Source organism: Liolophura sinensis, chromosome 8, assembly GCF_032854445.1.
Source record: "Liolophura sinensis isolate JHLJ2023 chromosome 8, CUHK_Ljap_v2, whole genome shotgun sequence".
Lineage (NCBI taxonomy): Eukaryota > Metazoa > Mollusca > Polyplacophora > Chitonida > Chitonidae > Liolophura > Liolophura sinensis.
In genome coordinates, this window is record NC_088302.1 from 54,650,614 (window position 1) to 54,666,855 (window position 16,242).

A 16,242-nucleotide genomic window follows, 5' to 3' on the forward strand; every position below is an offset into this window, starting at 1 on the left:
TGTCAGACCAAAACAGCTACAATGTACATGTACAGTAGATTCACCACTCTACCAAATGAGCTGTCAGACCAAAACAGCTACAATGTACATGTACAGTAGATTCACCACTCTACCAAATGAGCAGTCAGACCAAAACAGCTACAATGTACATGTACAGTAGATTCACCACTCTACCAAATGAGCTGTCAGACCAAAACAGCTACAATGTACATGTACAGTAGATTCACCACTCTACCAAATGAGCTGTCAGACCAAAACAGCTACAATGTACATGTACAGTAGATTCACCACTCTACCAAATGAGCTGTCAGACCAAAACAGCTACAATGTACATGTACAGTAGATTCACCACTCTACCAAATGAGCAGTCAGACCAAAACAGCTACAATGTACATGTACAGTAGATTCACCACTCTACCAAATGAGCTGTCAGACCAAAACAGCTACAATGTACATGTACAGTAGATTCACCACTCTACCAAATGAGCTGTCAGGCCAAAACAGCTACAATGTACATGTACAGTAGATTCACCACTCTACCAAATGAGCTGTCAGACCAAAACAGCTACAATGTACATGTACAGTAGATTCACCACTCTACCAAATGAGCTGTCAGACCAAAACAGCTACAATGTACATGTACAGCAGATTCACCACTCTACCAAATGAGCTGTCAGACCAAAACAGCTACAATGTACATGTACAGCAGATTCACCACTCTACCAAATGAGCTGTCAGACCAAAACAGCTACAATGTACATGTACAGTAGATTCACCACTCTACCAAATGAGCTGTCAGACCAAAACAGCTACAATGTACATGTACAGTAGATTCACCACTCTACCAAATGAGCTGTCAGACCAAAACAGCTACAATGTACATGTACAGTAGATTCACCACTCTACCAAATGAGCTGTCAGACCAAAACAGCTACAATGTACATGTACAGTAGATTCACCACTCTACCAAATGAGCTGTCAGACCAAAACAGCTACAATGTACATGTACAGTAGATTCACCACTCTACCAAATGAGCTGTCAGACCAAAACAGCTACAATGTACATGTACAGTAGATTCACCACTCTACCAAATGAGCTGTCAGACCAAAACAGCTACAATGTACATGTACAGTAGATTCACAATGTACATGTACAGTAGATTCACCACTCTACCAAATGAGCTGTCAGACCAAAACAGCTACAATGTACATGTACAGTAGATTCACCACACTACCAAATGAGCTGTCAGACCAAAACAGCTACAATGTACATGTACAGTAGATTCACCACTCTACCAAATGAGCTGTCAGACCAAAACAGCTACAATGTACATGTACAGTAGATTCACCACTCTACCAAATGAGCTGTCAGACCAAAACAGCTACAATGTACATGTACAGTAGATTCACCACTCTACCAAATGAGCTGTCAGACCAAAACAGCTACAATGTACATGTACAGTAGATTCACCACTCTACCAAATGAGCTGTCAGACCAAAACAGCTACAATGTACATGTACAGCAGATTCACCACTCTACCAAATGAGCTGTCAGACCAAAACAGCTACAATGTACATGTACAGCAGATTCACCACTCTACCAAATGAGCTGTCAGACCAAAACAGCTACAATGTACATGTACAGCAGATTCACCACTCTACCAAATGAGCTGTCAGACCAAAACAGCTACAATGTACATGTACAGCAGATTCACCACTCTACCAAATGAGCTGTCAGACCAAAACAGCTACAATGTACATGTACAGCAGATTCACCACTCTACCAAATGAGCTGTCAGACCAAAACAGCTACAATGTACATGTACAGCAGATTCACCACTCTACCAAATGAGCTGTCAGACCAAAACAGCTACAATGTACATGTACAGCAGATTCACCACTCTACCAAATGAGCTGTCAGACCAAAACAGCTACAATGTACATGTACAGCCGATTCACCACTCTACCAAATGAGCTGTCAGACCAAAACAGCTACAATGTGCATGTACAGTGGTTCTTCTTTAATACAGGCAGTACACTGAAAACACACTAAATTATCTTTTAATAAATTTACAGTTAAAAATGTTCCCATGAGCTTGCTAAATACTTAATACCTAAATCTACAAATTTATGCCCAGATATTAGAGATTCTAACTTTAAGTACATTTTATAAATGCCTATGTTGTATTCTTAGATCCTTAACATGAGAATATTTCTATGTACATGTTATTGTATGTATAACCCACACTATAATGTTAATGGAGATCAAGGGAGACAACTCTAAATTTCAAACCTACTGAGCAGCCGTTTAAGTTATGAATCACCAGTCATACTTATTGATTTCTCTCTCCCTCAACCAACAACAAAAGGACCTACATTTCCATATGTCCTTTGCCAGACAATTACGTTTAATGATGGAAAGCTGGGTGATGGCTACAGGGCCGGGGGAGGAATGTTGGTAGGTATATGATGGCTACAGGGCTGGGGGAGGAATGTTGGTAGGTACATGATGGATATAGGGCTGGGGGAGGAATGTTGGTAGGTATCTGATGGATACAGGGCTGGGGGAGGAATGTTGGTAGGTACTTGATGGATAAAGGGCTGGGGGAGGAATGTTGGTAGGTATATGATGGATACAGGGCTGGGGGAGGAATGTTGGTAGGTATATGATGGATACAGGGCTGGGGGAGGAATGTTGGTAGGTATCTGATGGCTACAGGGCTGGGGGAGGAATGTTGGTAGGTATCTGATGGCTACAGAGCTGGGGAGGAATGTTGGTAGGTATCTGATGAATACAGGGCTGGGGGAGGAATGTTGGTAGGTACCTGACTGATACAGGGCTGGGGGAGGAATGTTGGTAAGTACATGATGGATACAGGGCTGGGGGAGGAATGTTGGTAAGTACATGATGGATACAGGGCTGGGGGAGGAATGTTGGTAGGTATCTGAAGGATACAGGGCTGGGGAGGAATGTTGGTAGGTACTTGATGGATATAGGGCTGGGGAGGAATGTTGGTAGGTATCTGATGGATACAGGGCTGGGGGAGGAATGTTGGTAGGTATCTGATGGATACAGGGCTGGGGGAGGAATGTTGGTAGGTATCTGATGGATACACGGCTGGGGGAGGAATGTTGGTAGGTAACTGATGGGTACAGGGCTGGGGGAGGAATGTTGGTAGGTACATGATGGATACACGGCTGGGGAGGAATGTTGGTAGGTATCTGATGGATACAGGACTGGGGGAGGAATGTTGGTAGGTACTTGATGGATATAGGGCTGGGGGAGGAATGTTGGTAGGTACCTGATGGATACAGGACTGGGGGAGGAATGTTGGTAGGTATCTGATGGATACAGGACTGGGGAAGGAATGTTGGTAGGTATCTGATGGATACAGGACTGGGGAAGGAATGTTGGTAGGTATCTGATGGATACAGGGCTGGGGGAGGAATGTTGGTAGGTATCTGATGGATACAGGGCTGGGGGAGGAATGTTGGTAGGTATCTGACTGATAAAGGGCTGGGGGAGGAATGTTGGTAGGTACATGATGGCTACAGGGCTGGGGGAGGAATGTTGGTAGGCACATGATGGATATAGGGCTGGGGGAGGAATGTTGGTAGGTACCTGATGGATACAGGGCTGGGGGAGGAATGTTGGTAGGTATCTGATGGATATAGGGCTGGGGGAGGAATGTTGGTAGGTATCTGATGGATATAGGGCTGGGGGAGGAATGTTGGTAGGTACTTGATGGATATAGGGCTGGGGGAGGAATGTTGGTAGGTATATGATGGATACAGGGCTGGGGGAGGAATGTTGGTAGGTATCTGATGGATACAGGGCTGGGGGAGGAATGTTGGTAGGTATCTGATGGATACAGGGCTGGGGGAGGAATGTTGGTAGGTATCTGATGGATACAGGGCTGGGGGAGGAATGTTGGTAGGTACCTGACTGATAAAGGGCCGGGGAGGAATGTTGGTAGGTATATGATGGATACAGGGCTGGGGGAGGAATGTTGGTAGGTATATGATGGATACAGGGCTGGGGGAGGAATGTTGGTAGGTATCTGACTGATACAGGGCTGGGGGAGGAATGTTGGTAGGTATCTGATGGATATAGGGCTGGGGGAGGAATGTTGGTAGGTACATGATGGATACACGGCTGGAGGAGGAATGTTGGTAGGTATCTGATGGATACACGGCTGGGGGAGGAATGTTGGTAGGTATATGATGGATACAGGGCTGGGGGAGGAATGTTGGTAGGTATCTGATGGATATAGGGCTGGGGGAGGAATGTTGGTAGGTACCTGACTGATAAAGGGCTGGGGAGGAATGTTGGTAGGTATATGATGGATACAGGGCTGGGGGAGGAATGTTGGTAGGTACCTGATGGATATAGGGCTGGGGGAGGAATGTTGGTAGGTACCTGATGGATACAGGGCTGGGGGAGGAATGTTGGTAAGTACATGATGGATATAGGGCTGGGGGAGGAATGTTGGTAGGTACATGATGGATATAGGGCTGGGGGAGGAATGTTGGTAGGTACCTGACTGATACAGGGCTGGGGGAGGAATGTTGGTAGGTATCTGATGGCTACAGGGCTGGGGGAGGAATTTTGGTAGGTATCTGATGGCTACAGGGCTGGGGGAGGAATGTTGGTAGGTATCTGATGGATACAGGGCTGGGGGAGGAATGTTGGTAGGTATCTGATGGATACAGGGCTGGGGGAGGAATGTTGGTAGGTACCTGACTGATACAGGGCTGGGGTAGGAATGTTGGTAGGTATATGATGGATACAGGGCTGGGGGGAGGAATGTTGGTAGGTACCTGATGGATACAGGGCTGGGGGAGGAATGTTGGTAGGTATCTGATGGATACAGGGCTGGGGGAGGAATGTTGGTAGGTACCTGACTGATACAGGGCTGGGGGAGGAATGTTGGTAGGTACCTGACTGATACAGGGCTGGGGTGGATGTTGGAAGGTATCTGATGGATACAGGGCTGGGAGTGGTGAGTGGGGTGAGAGGAAAATATTGGAAGGTATCTGATAGATACAGGGCTGAGGGTGGTGGGTGAGGGTGGGGGACTGTTGGTAGGTACCTGAAACACTTACTACTGCTCAGCACTATATAAGCATTAGGCTACTACTACAGCGCTTCAGGTTAATGTTCACACACAATATGTGGCCGTGTGTCCATGTCAAATCTATCCCCACCCCCTCTGTCTCTCCATGTAGGCCTACTTCCAGTTTGCTACTGAAATCACCTACGAGAGTCTGCATAATAACTGACAGACTAAGCTGTCTTACCAGGTTCTACTGCCATGCAATGAAGCAGGGAAAACAGATTAGCTCATTATTTGGCACAATCTCTCCTAATCACATTTACGGGTGGGCATACGGTGATCATTAAGAATATACTTTTAAAAGGCCCTACTCTCGAAGTTCTTACTGCTTCCCAACCAAGCATCTGGCTGGGTTTTAAGTGGTGACATATAGATAAATGTACATCAGCAGAACACCGGCTAATTGTTAATACCTCAGTTGTTATCAGTTATACCTCAGTTATACCTCAGTTACACCTCAGTTACACCTCCCATGTCGCAGAGATATTCTTGTTCTTGTTTTGCGGAAATGAGGTCACAAGGCTGATTTATGATTTACTAAGATTTTTCAAACACGTCAACTCGTCAGGTGGAGTTATTATCTTAGTCTAGTCTACTAAATGTCTACTAAAAGACATAACCCATGCAAGTGTAAAATAATAAACCATGTCAAGCATGCACCTTATTCTCCTAAGTACATATGTATCAAAGTTACTGCAAACTCTTCCTTTTCCATCCTACAACAAAATACCGGAGTCAAAAAACATGACCACTCTGGTTTAATATCAATATCAAAGCCTTTATGATCAGAAGCTGCAAACATGAGATATATGCAAACATGTCTTAAAAACAATTAATACATACCAGTGAGGTGTAATTTTCTGAGCGGATTTGCTCGCGGTATTTACGGTATGTGTATATAATTGTCTACCTGATTAACAGTGCACTGATGGATCAGACCTGGAATCCACCCTGATCTCTTCTCTCCAGCCGCATATGATCACTAGAATTATCAGATAGTATTCCAGTCATACTGATCACTTATTTGCCTCCCGGTTATTACACTGTACCACTGTAGTCAAGCAGAAATGCTCGCTACATGGTCTGATTAAGCAGAGCAGAAAACAAGAGTATCCAGGCTTGTGTACATGTAGGTATAATCTATACCCTAACCATCATCTCTGACACTGTAGGGCATACTCCACAGCAAGCCCAATGTTTTCATGTACAAGTTTTATACAAACATGACAAAACCATTAAATTTTGTGAACATATGACGATCGAGTGATGAATACTACAGAACGGAATGTTTTATTTTTCTGAGTCTGTACCATTGCACTGCATATGCACTGTTAGGGTAGCATGTGTACCATAGCCGAATTTGTATGGGAACATGAATGATCATCGATACTGATGCAATACTTTCCCGACTAGACAGCCCTAGTAGTCACGTACTTGTATAAACATAGACAAAACAAGGTGACGCTGTTGCAACTTAGTCCTTGTAAGACATCAAATTTGAATGAACTAACTCATTCACAATTTTAAACTTCTGAACTTCGTACAAAATTGTAAGCCAGTTTTACAGCAAAGTTCCTTGAAGATACTGCCAATGTAAGAATGTCAAGCCACAAAACCATTTGTCCCCCTTAACTTCATCACCCTAAAGGCTACTATTGATTACTTTATTGATCACAGGTGAGTCCAGCTAATCAAGTCTCATTAGAACCTGTACCTGCAGACCAGGTATTTTACTGTCAGGCCAGAGCAAGCATAATGAAGATGGCATTCAAGAATACACACAGTGTATACTGGTGAATATATAATGAGCATAAGAACAAGGATTGTGTGCATGCTGATGTTTGGAATGTACAGATCATGAAAGAAACCTCTGCCCCCACCAGCCGTCACACATTATTACAACACTGTATGTACATCAACATCAGCTCACAACAAGCTTTTGTCATACACCTGTCCACTCTCAGATCTACAAACATGAGAGGCTAGCACTCTTCAGTCTGCACTTCAAAATTCTGCAGTTTCCTCCACACATAAATCAGGTCATATCAAGTGAAGTCTCCTAAATAAGACATTAAAATACCAATTAATCCATGAAAATTGTGGTGACTAATGTTCCAAACTGAGAACATGTGCACATTCATTTCAGTTCACCTTGTCTCCGGCCTGGAGCCTGACGGTGCACGTACAAACAGAGTATCACTACAGCTACATACTCGCAGTATAAATGCTAACTGCACAGAAACTGCACAATTAAATGCACAAACAATTTACCTGGATGTAAAATGCAAATCATGAGCCAAATTCTCACTACTAATAAAATCAGAAGTTCTGGACTAATCAGAGGTAAGAATTACACAAACAGAGCTGATCAGAGTGACGAGATGGACCTCTACAGAGGACACAGTTCATGTAGCAGTAGAAATGACATTTTACATGACCTCAGGGGTATCAAAATCAAGAATTAAGAATTTACTACAGAAAATTAGCCTGCTCTAGCAAGGTATGCTATAAAGAAGATTGCCTACGCACCCACAAAACAAGGTGACGCTATAAAGAAGTTTGCCTACGCACCCACACACTGGAGTCCATGTAACAATATTTACACATGTAACTCTTCCTGACTGAGCCACAGTGTTGTATAATCCTCAAAGCTGGGAACATACTGGGAACTGGTGGGTTGCAGTATGTTTTGTATAACCTGAGTGTGCAGCAGGCCTGTATTACACCTCTCCCTAAAAACCAATATCCTGGGCCGTCCTTAATAAAAACTTCTGTGTGGGGTGTAACTCAGTGTACCATAATAATTAGGACAAGATAGTAGGGAGAGGTTTTATTCTGGTTAATGAGAAAAATAAAGATTTTAGGCAACCACTGAGAAACAAGCAAAAACTTAGATCTGGTAACAAAGTAACAAGGGTACCAGAGAGCTCACCTGTGGGGGACAAATGAATGCAAAATTTCAGCTCAATACATATAATACTGAAGTCATGAATTTGGAAATTTACAGGAATTATGTGCACACAGATGGAATATAATCCTAGGGTCATTATGCACTTAAAACTTCAGGTCAATACATGCAGAACTTTTCCAGAAACCACCCCTAACATTTTGATTAACACTGATTCTAATACACAATACACTAAGTCATGAATTTTGTCATTTGCAGTATTTATATTATGCACACAGCAAACGACAGAACATTCCCCTCGTGTTATTGTGCTCTACAAGAATGCAAAACCTGAGCTCAATACATACAGTACTTCTTAAAACTGCACCCAACCATTTGTCTAACATCGCATTCCCTGTTATTGGAGCTACATAGAGATTCCATCAAAATTAAGTCTTTTGGTGCTATAGCAGTGCAGATGTCGGGCTCAGAACTGTGCCACCCAGTCTTTTGGTGCTGTAGCGGTGCAGATGTCGGGCTCAGCACTGTGCCACCCAGTCTTTTGGTGCTGTAGCGGTGCAGATGTCGGGCTCAGAACTGTGCCACCCAGTCTTTTGGTGCTGTAGCGGTGCAGATGTCGGGCTCAGAACTGTGCCACCCAGTCTTTTGGTGCTATAGCGGTGCAGATGTCGGGCTCAGAACTGTGCCACCTAGTCTTTTGGTGCTATAGCGGTGCAGATGTCGGGCTCAGAACTGTGCCACCCAGTCTTTTGGTGCTATAGCGGTGCAGATGTCGGTCTCAGAACTGTGCCACCTAGTCTTTTGGTGCTGTAGCGGTGCAGATGTCGGGCTCAGAACTGTGCCACCCAGTCTTTTGGTGCTATAGCGGTGCAGATGTCGGGCTCAGAACTGTGCTACTCAGTCTTTTGGTGCTATAGCAGTGCAGATGTCGGGCTCAGCACTGTGCCACCCAGTCTTTTGGTGCTATAGCGGTGCAGATGTCGGGCTCAGAACTGTGCCACCTAGTCTTTTGGTGCTGTAGCGGTGCAGATGTCGGGCTCAGCACTGTGCCACCCAGTCTTTTGGTGCTATAGCGGTGCAGATGTCGGGCTCAGAACTGTGCCACCTAGTCATTTATAATCCCCTCTCGACATCCTGGCACCTTAGCTATTAACTGTTTCTGCCAGGTGTATCTCTAAAACTAAGCCCCAAAGATTCTACCTCAGAACTTTGCAGGTCATTTCTTAATGAAAATATCACCTTTGGAGCAAGAACAAATAATAAGCTTAAAGCTGCTAAACTAAGCTGTGAACAGAGAACCTTCATTGCTTCTTGATTCAGATTTAAATACCTGTACATTAATTATCATACACTTAGAAAAGTTAATAACATCTCCCACCACATGTTAATGTATGCAGCTGGTGTTAAAATCACAGGTGTACACACAGTATGTGGAGCAGGGGTTGAAATCACAGGTGTACATGCAGTGTTTAGAGCAAGGGTTGAAATCACAGGTGTACATGTAGTATGTAAGGCAGGGGTTGAAATCACAGGTGTGTTTGCAGTGTGTAGAGCAGGGGTTGAAATCACAGGTGTACATGTAGTATGTAAGGCAGGGGTTGAAATCACAGGTGTGTTTGCAGTGTGTAGAGCAGGGGTTGAAATCACATGTGTACATGTAGTATGTAAGGCAGGGGTTGAAATCACAGGTGTACATGCAGTGTTTAGAGCAAGGGTTGAAATCACAGGTGTACATGTAGTATGTAAGGCAGGGGTTGAAATCACAGGTGTGTTTGCAGTGTGTAGAGCAGGGGTTGAAATCACATGTGTACATGTAGTATGTAAGGCAGGGGTTGAAATCACAGGTGTACATGCAGTGTTTAGAGCAAGGGTTGAAATCACAGGTGTACATGTAGTATGTAAGGCAGGGGTTGAAATCACAGGTGTGTTTGCAGTGTGTAGAGCAGGGATTGAAATCACAGGTGTGTTTGCAGTGTGTAGAGCAGGGGTTGAAATCACATGTGTACATGTAGTATGTAAGGCAGGGGTTGAAATCACAGGTGTACATGCAGTGTTTAGAGCAAGGGTTGAAATCACAGGTGTACATGTAGTATGTAAGGCAGGGGTTGAAATCACAGGTGTGTTTGCAGTGTGTAGAGCAGGGGTTGAAATCACATGTGTACATGTAGTATGTAAGGCAGGGGTTGAAATCACAGGTGTACATGCAGTGTTTAGAGCAAGGGTTGAAATCACAGGTGTACATGTAGTATGTAAGGCAGGGGTTGAAATCACAGGTGTGTTTGCAGTGTGTAGAGCAGGGATTGAAATCACAGGTCTGCTTGCCATGTGTAGAGCAGGGATTGAAATCAAAGGTGTGTTTGCAGTGTGTAGAGCAAGGGTTGAAATCACAAGCTTACATGTAGTATGTAAGGCAGGGGTTGAAATCACAGGTGTACATGTAGTATGTAAGGCAGGGGTTGAAATCACAGGTGTACATGCAGTGTTTAGAGCAAGGGTTGAAATCACAGGTGTACATGTAGTATGTACAGCAGGGGTTGAAATCACAGGTGTGTTTGCAGTGTGTAGAGCAGGGGTTGAAATCACAGGTGTACATGTAGTATGTAAGGCAGGGGTTGAAATCACAGGTGTGCTTGCCGTGTGTAGAGCATGGATTGAAATCACAGGTGTGCTTGCCGTGTGTAGAGCATGGATTGAAATCACAGGTGTGCTTGCTGTGTGTAGAGCAGGGATTGAAATCACAGGTCTGCTTGCCGTGTGTAGAGCAGGGATTTGAAATTACAGGTGTGCTTGCTGTGTGTAGAGCAGGGATTGAAATCACAGGTCTGCTTGCCATGTGTAGAGCAGGGATTGAAATCACAGGTGACCTTGCGGTGTGTAGAGCAGGGAATGAAATCACACGTGTGCTTGCCGTGTGTAGAGCAGGGATTGAAATCACAGGTGTACACACAGCATGTGGAGCAGGGGTTAAAATCACAGGTGTACACACAGTGTGTAGAGCAGAGATTGAAATCACAGGTGTAACCGGGCAGAGCCCAGCGTAAAACCCACGACCATCCGCAGGTTGCTGCCAGACCTTCCGATGTACAGCCGGAGAGGATGCCAGCATGAGCTGGACTTGAACTCACAGCGACCGTTTTGGTGAGAGACTCCTGGGTCAGTACACTGCCCTAAGCAACAGAGGTCCCCGAGCAGGGGTTGAAATCACAGGTGTACATGCAGTACACGTCGAGTCATGTTTGGCTGTAAATAATTAATCCATGAGTTCAGGTTGTATGTGTATCTATAGAAGAGGATATATATATATATATATATATATATATATATATATATATAAAGCTAAGATTAAATATGCAAGAGACCGCACAAAACGGAAGCTGATCACAGTAATAAATACAGATTTATGGATACAGTCCTTATCTTCAACCTTATACAAATGACGCTGGTAAACATACAACCCTGTTGTTTCCATTAATATCAGTCCACTCAGAGAATAAATAAGGAAGTGGGTGTTTAGACATTCTCTGTAGCACAAACTCATGTTCTTTGCTATAAAGTTTTGCTCATAAAAGATTGATGGATTCAAAAACTGAATCAATGTAACACTTGGAGTGCCGTTTGTAACAAGAATCTGCCCATTTATTCTCCATCCAACAATCAATAATATGACCTGGAATATTAGCTTGGCTGACCTACATCTCTAATGAGTCAGCCCTGGAGAGTCTCAGCCAGGCAGGGTGCCGCCAGCCATTGTGTTGAGAGTTTTTGTTCACACCATGTCTGATGACTGTTATATCCAAGTCCAGGGAGTCCCAAACAGATCACTAAAAACACAGGGGAAAACCCCCTTCCTAAGGAAGGGCAAAATACACCAGCTTATTGGAGTATAAGTCACTTTAGAGAGCATATATGTATATAACAGATTTACCAACAACATATATGGTAAATGCACTCAAATTGCCCCAAGATTGCAGTTTTCCAGGAAAATAAACACGTTGTCAAATATAACTTTGGTGGTGGAACTTTTTTCCAGTTTAATATAATCCTGCCTTCCACGGAAACCTTAAAACCTCACAAGATCAATTGTTCTCATGAAGTGAGGCTGAACGTGTAAGTTGGCCATGGAGAAGATTTCAGGTTTTAATTTTAAAGGACCATTATGATCCCCATCACAAAACAGGCTCTTCCACCACATCCATGCAGGTATTGCTACAACTAACAAAGTTTATTTATTGCTACATAAATATGACGGAGGCCCAGGTTATTGGGGTGGACTGGGTAGAAAAATGGAGAGCCCAGAGTAAACAACCCCACTTTTGCCAGATACCTGACAATCCCCCTGACTTAAAACTGTAGTATCACCAGTGATAGCTGGATTTGAACCTGTGACCTCACTATTCACGCCCTACATGTCAATATCCACATGCACATCCAAATTGTATTATTATTTTCTTTCAGATTACCTACATGTATGAGCAGAACTGAGAAAAAAATCCCATGTTTCACCAGATATAAAATGCCTGTAGTTCTCATAGTCTTTAATTTCAATATTCATCAATCTTTATTTAAGGTGCTTCTGAACATCCAAACTTTAGCTGAAATATTTTTAAATGATGCTAACACAAGATAGGGAGATCCATTCCTATCACATTTTTACATTTCACAGATGAGGTAGTGCATAACTCTTCAACCCTTTCAACCATTACTGCCAAGGATATTGTCAAACATTCTCAGAGAACTATGAGGTGTAGAGAAATAATCTGCACAGTTTTATGAGGTTTGTATCTTTAGTGACACAAACAGGTCATTTTAGTATAATTTTCATAGTAATTATATGCATAAATTCCACTGGAAAAAGAGCTTTAGAGGTCCAAAAGGTTGAAGATTTACAGTACATATATACTGACCATCAGACCTGAGGAAGTCCTCTCTACATCAGTATGCAATCTGCAAATGTTTACCATACTCCCACTTTATAATGGTGGTTTGTTGAATGAGCACAGAGATAAAATTACATGAAAAATTTGCTTTCAAAAGAGCAAAACTCCTCTGCACCAGGACAAAGAAGTTAACAGGGATCAGGAGCTATACCATGAAGGTATTCAAACCCTTTGTCTATAGACATAGTGTATCACAGAAAGGTCATGGCTTGTAGTGGGACACACAGACACGTGCCCCTTTCTTTGTGGTTAATAATATGAGTTGACAACTGTTCATCAGATGTAAGTCACAGAGAAGCATTATATAATGTTCTACACAGTCATTCATTGTTGAAGTGGGGTTAGCTTGGAACTACTGTGTATAGAGATGAGTGTCATATAAAACTCAGCTACTGTCTGACATCAATTCATAAGGTAATGAAATTTAAAAAATGACCAGCCAACTTACAGTAGTGCTAAGTCAAAAAAATGCCAGGGAAAAAATTTGCTGATTCACTGTAAGTATTGAGGTAAAAATATCTCCTCTGAAAAACACTTCAAACATACTGTACCTGCAGAAAACTTGTTAACCAATAGCAATACATGTATCATCAATAATTCCCAAAACAAATGTACATGTATCCATAAGGTTTACGCTTCCGTATGGAGTAAATTTCTGAAGCTTAGAAATGTCTGTGTAGCCAAAAAGCTTTGGACTCCGTTGATCCCTGCTGCCAACCGGGATCAAGGAAGTCAGAGTATTTGTATACCTACAGGGGGAAACCCCCTGTACAGCCAATGATGCCTTTAGCCTTTCTATATTAAACCTCTGTTGTTTCCGATATGGCATGACTGAGAATAATGGTCTATGAAATAAAGCATATAACTGTGCACTATGCCAGCTTGCGTGTGTAATGCAAACCATATCTGCGCTCTGTACCTTGTTTGCTATATGATGTTTTAATCTGAGTGGATTTATGACCAAATACTTTATGTACACATTTATAAAACAATCCATATACAAGCATTTGTTTTCCAATTTTTTTAAATGTGTGAACTGAATCAATATTAGAAAAGCCAAATGAAAGTTATGTACAATTCACATATGTGCTGGATCAATAAATTAGGAAATGACAAAATACAAAAAACTACTATGCTTACCATTTGTTCATGATATCACTACAGGCTTCAAAACAGCTGGAGGATGCAAAGATATGTTTCTTTAAACTGTGTACCGTTATCAAGGAGACACCAAATCCTGAGCAACCAGCTACATGCTAGTACCCTCCTTGTGGACTGAGTTTATAAGATCTAGCTGACAACATTAGCCCGTCTGACACATCTCCATGAGCTCTTAATAATCTACATACCTGTACATAGCCAGGTGCTAATTAGTTATCGTAAATCTCTGGACGTCCAGTATATAAATATATGCTAGATTCTGATAAAGACAGAGGACATATACTGCTTCATGCACACTGCTGTTCACTTAACACTGAACCATATCGCTGCACCTAGTCGCATAATCTCCATGTTATTAGGCGCTGTCAGTTACAGGCTTCACATGATAATACATGTATACACACTGTGCATGTTAAACATGTATACATATGTACACGCATGCTAAACGGACATGATTTACATACAATAGCCACACATATATATGTGCATAAATGTGTAATACATCCATTAACAACTCTAGCATAATGATATTGAAAAAATAAACCTTATTAAAAGACAGGCACAGGTATTAATTGCAAAAGTGTGACAACCATATGACAATTCTTCTACACAGTAGTAAGGTATAAAGCCTTTGACAGACAAATTATCTCACATGTATACCAAATACTGTCAAATAACTTCAATTCAAAAGCCACCCCATCTCTGTACAAAGCTCATAATTTTACATGCAATGAACATGCATATCAATTTTGTAATGTTACATATTTACCTCTCCATGCAGAGCTGATGCTAATATCAAGGGAAAATGAAGAGTACTGTATGCATAAATCAGGTAGTGAGAAATTACAATCCTACCCCATGCTGTTAGGTAAAGTACAGGGGTAACCCATCCCCTCCCCCCAGACATATTGGTTACAATGTTCAGTACTGGTACACCACATATACCGGGCACAAGGCATTACTATAACACTGGTAGTTTGCATATATACATGTTCACAAAACAATTACACCAAATTACACTTACATGTGTTCAGCAGTCATTTTAGAAATTCAAATTCAAATCTGATGCTTAATTTGCATATTTAAAAATAGGTTATAAGAGATGTACTCGGCTATTACCATAATTTAGTTTGTATGCTCAATTATACCATACAGACTGATTTCACCTGAGAGCCGAGCAAATGGTCCACACATTAACTTTCCTTACATTAATGTAAGACTAGAAAGTGGCATATATCATGAATGTGCAGAGTTATCATGCTATTAAATAGCATGTCAATGATGTAAGAAGTGTAAATTAAATAAATAGATTGAATTTAAAGTTCAGCTTAAAAATGCTTTCCCAGGTTCTATCTGGAATTACACACTAATAGATCCCATTTGAATCATGACCAATAGTATATAGTATATATCACATACATGTACTTGTGACAAGTATTTAGTATATATCACATACATGTACTTGTAACAAGTATTTAGCATATATCACATACATGTACCTGTAACAAGTATTTAGTATATATCACATACATGTACCTGTAACAAGTATATAGTATATATCACATACATGTACTTGTAACAAGTATATAGTATATATAACATACATGTACTTGTAACAAGTATATAGTATATATCACATACATGTACTTGTAACAAGTATATAGTATATATCACATACATGTACTTGTAACAAGTATATAGTATATATCACATACATGTACTTGTAACAAGTATATAGTATATATCACATACATGTACTTGTAACAAGTATATAGTATATATAACATACATGTACTTGTAACAAGTATATAGTATATATCACATACATGTACTTGTAACAAGTATATAGTATATATAACATACATGTACTTGTAACAAGTATATAGTATATATAACATACATGTATTTGTAACAAGTATATAGTATATATAACACACATGTACTTGTAACAAGGGGTTCCCTCTGATGATTTTCTAAATGTATGCACATACATTTATATGACATGTGTAACAGCTGACATTCCTTACTTACCAGTTTGTGTATATTTCATTTTATTTGTTTTATGTGATATACAACATTTTTCACTCTTATATACGATGTTTATTTAATATTTACCTGA

At 41.5% G+C, this 16,242-nt stretch overlaps 1 protein-coding gene across 1 annotated transcript in view; it reads right to left on the bottom strand.

Moving 5' to 3' along the window:
• Positions 1-16,242, bottom strand: part of LOC135473688 (uncharacterized) — a 56,719-nt gene that overhangs the window by 26,407 nt on the left and 14,070 nt on the right. The gene's annotated exons all lie outside the window — the stretch shown is intronic.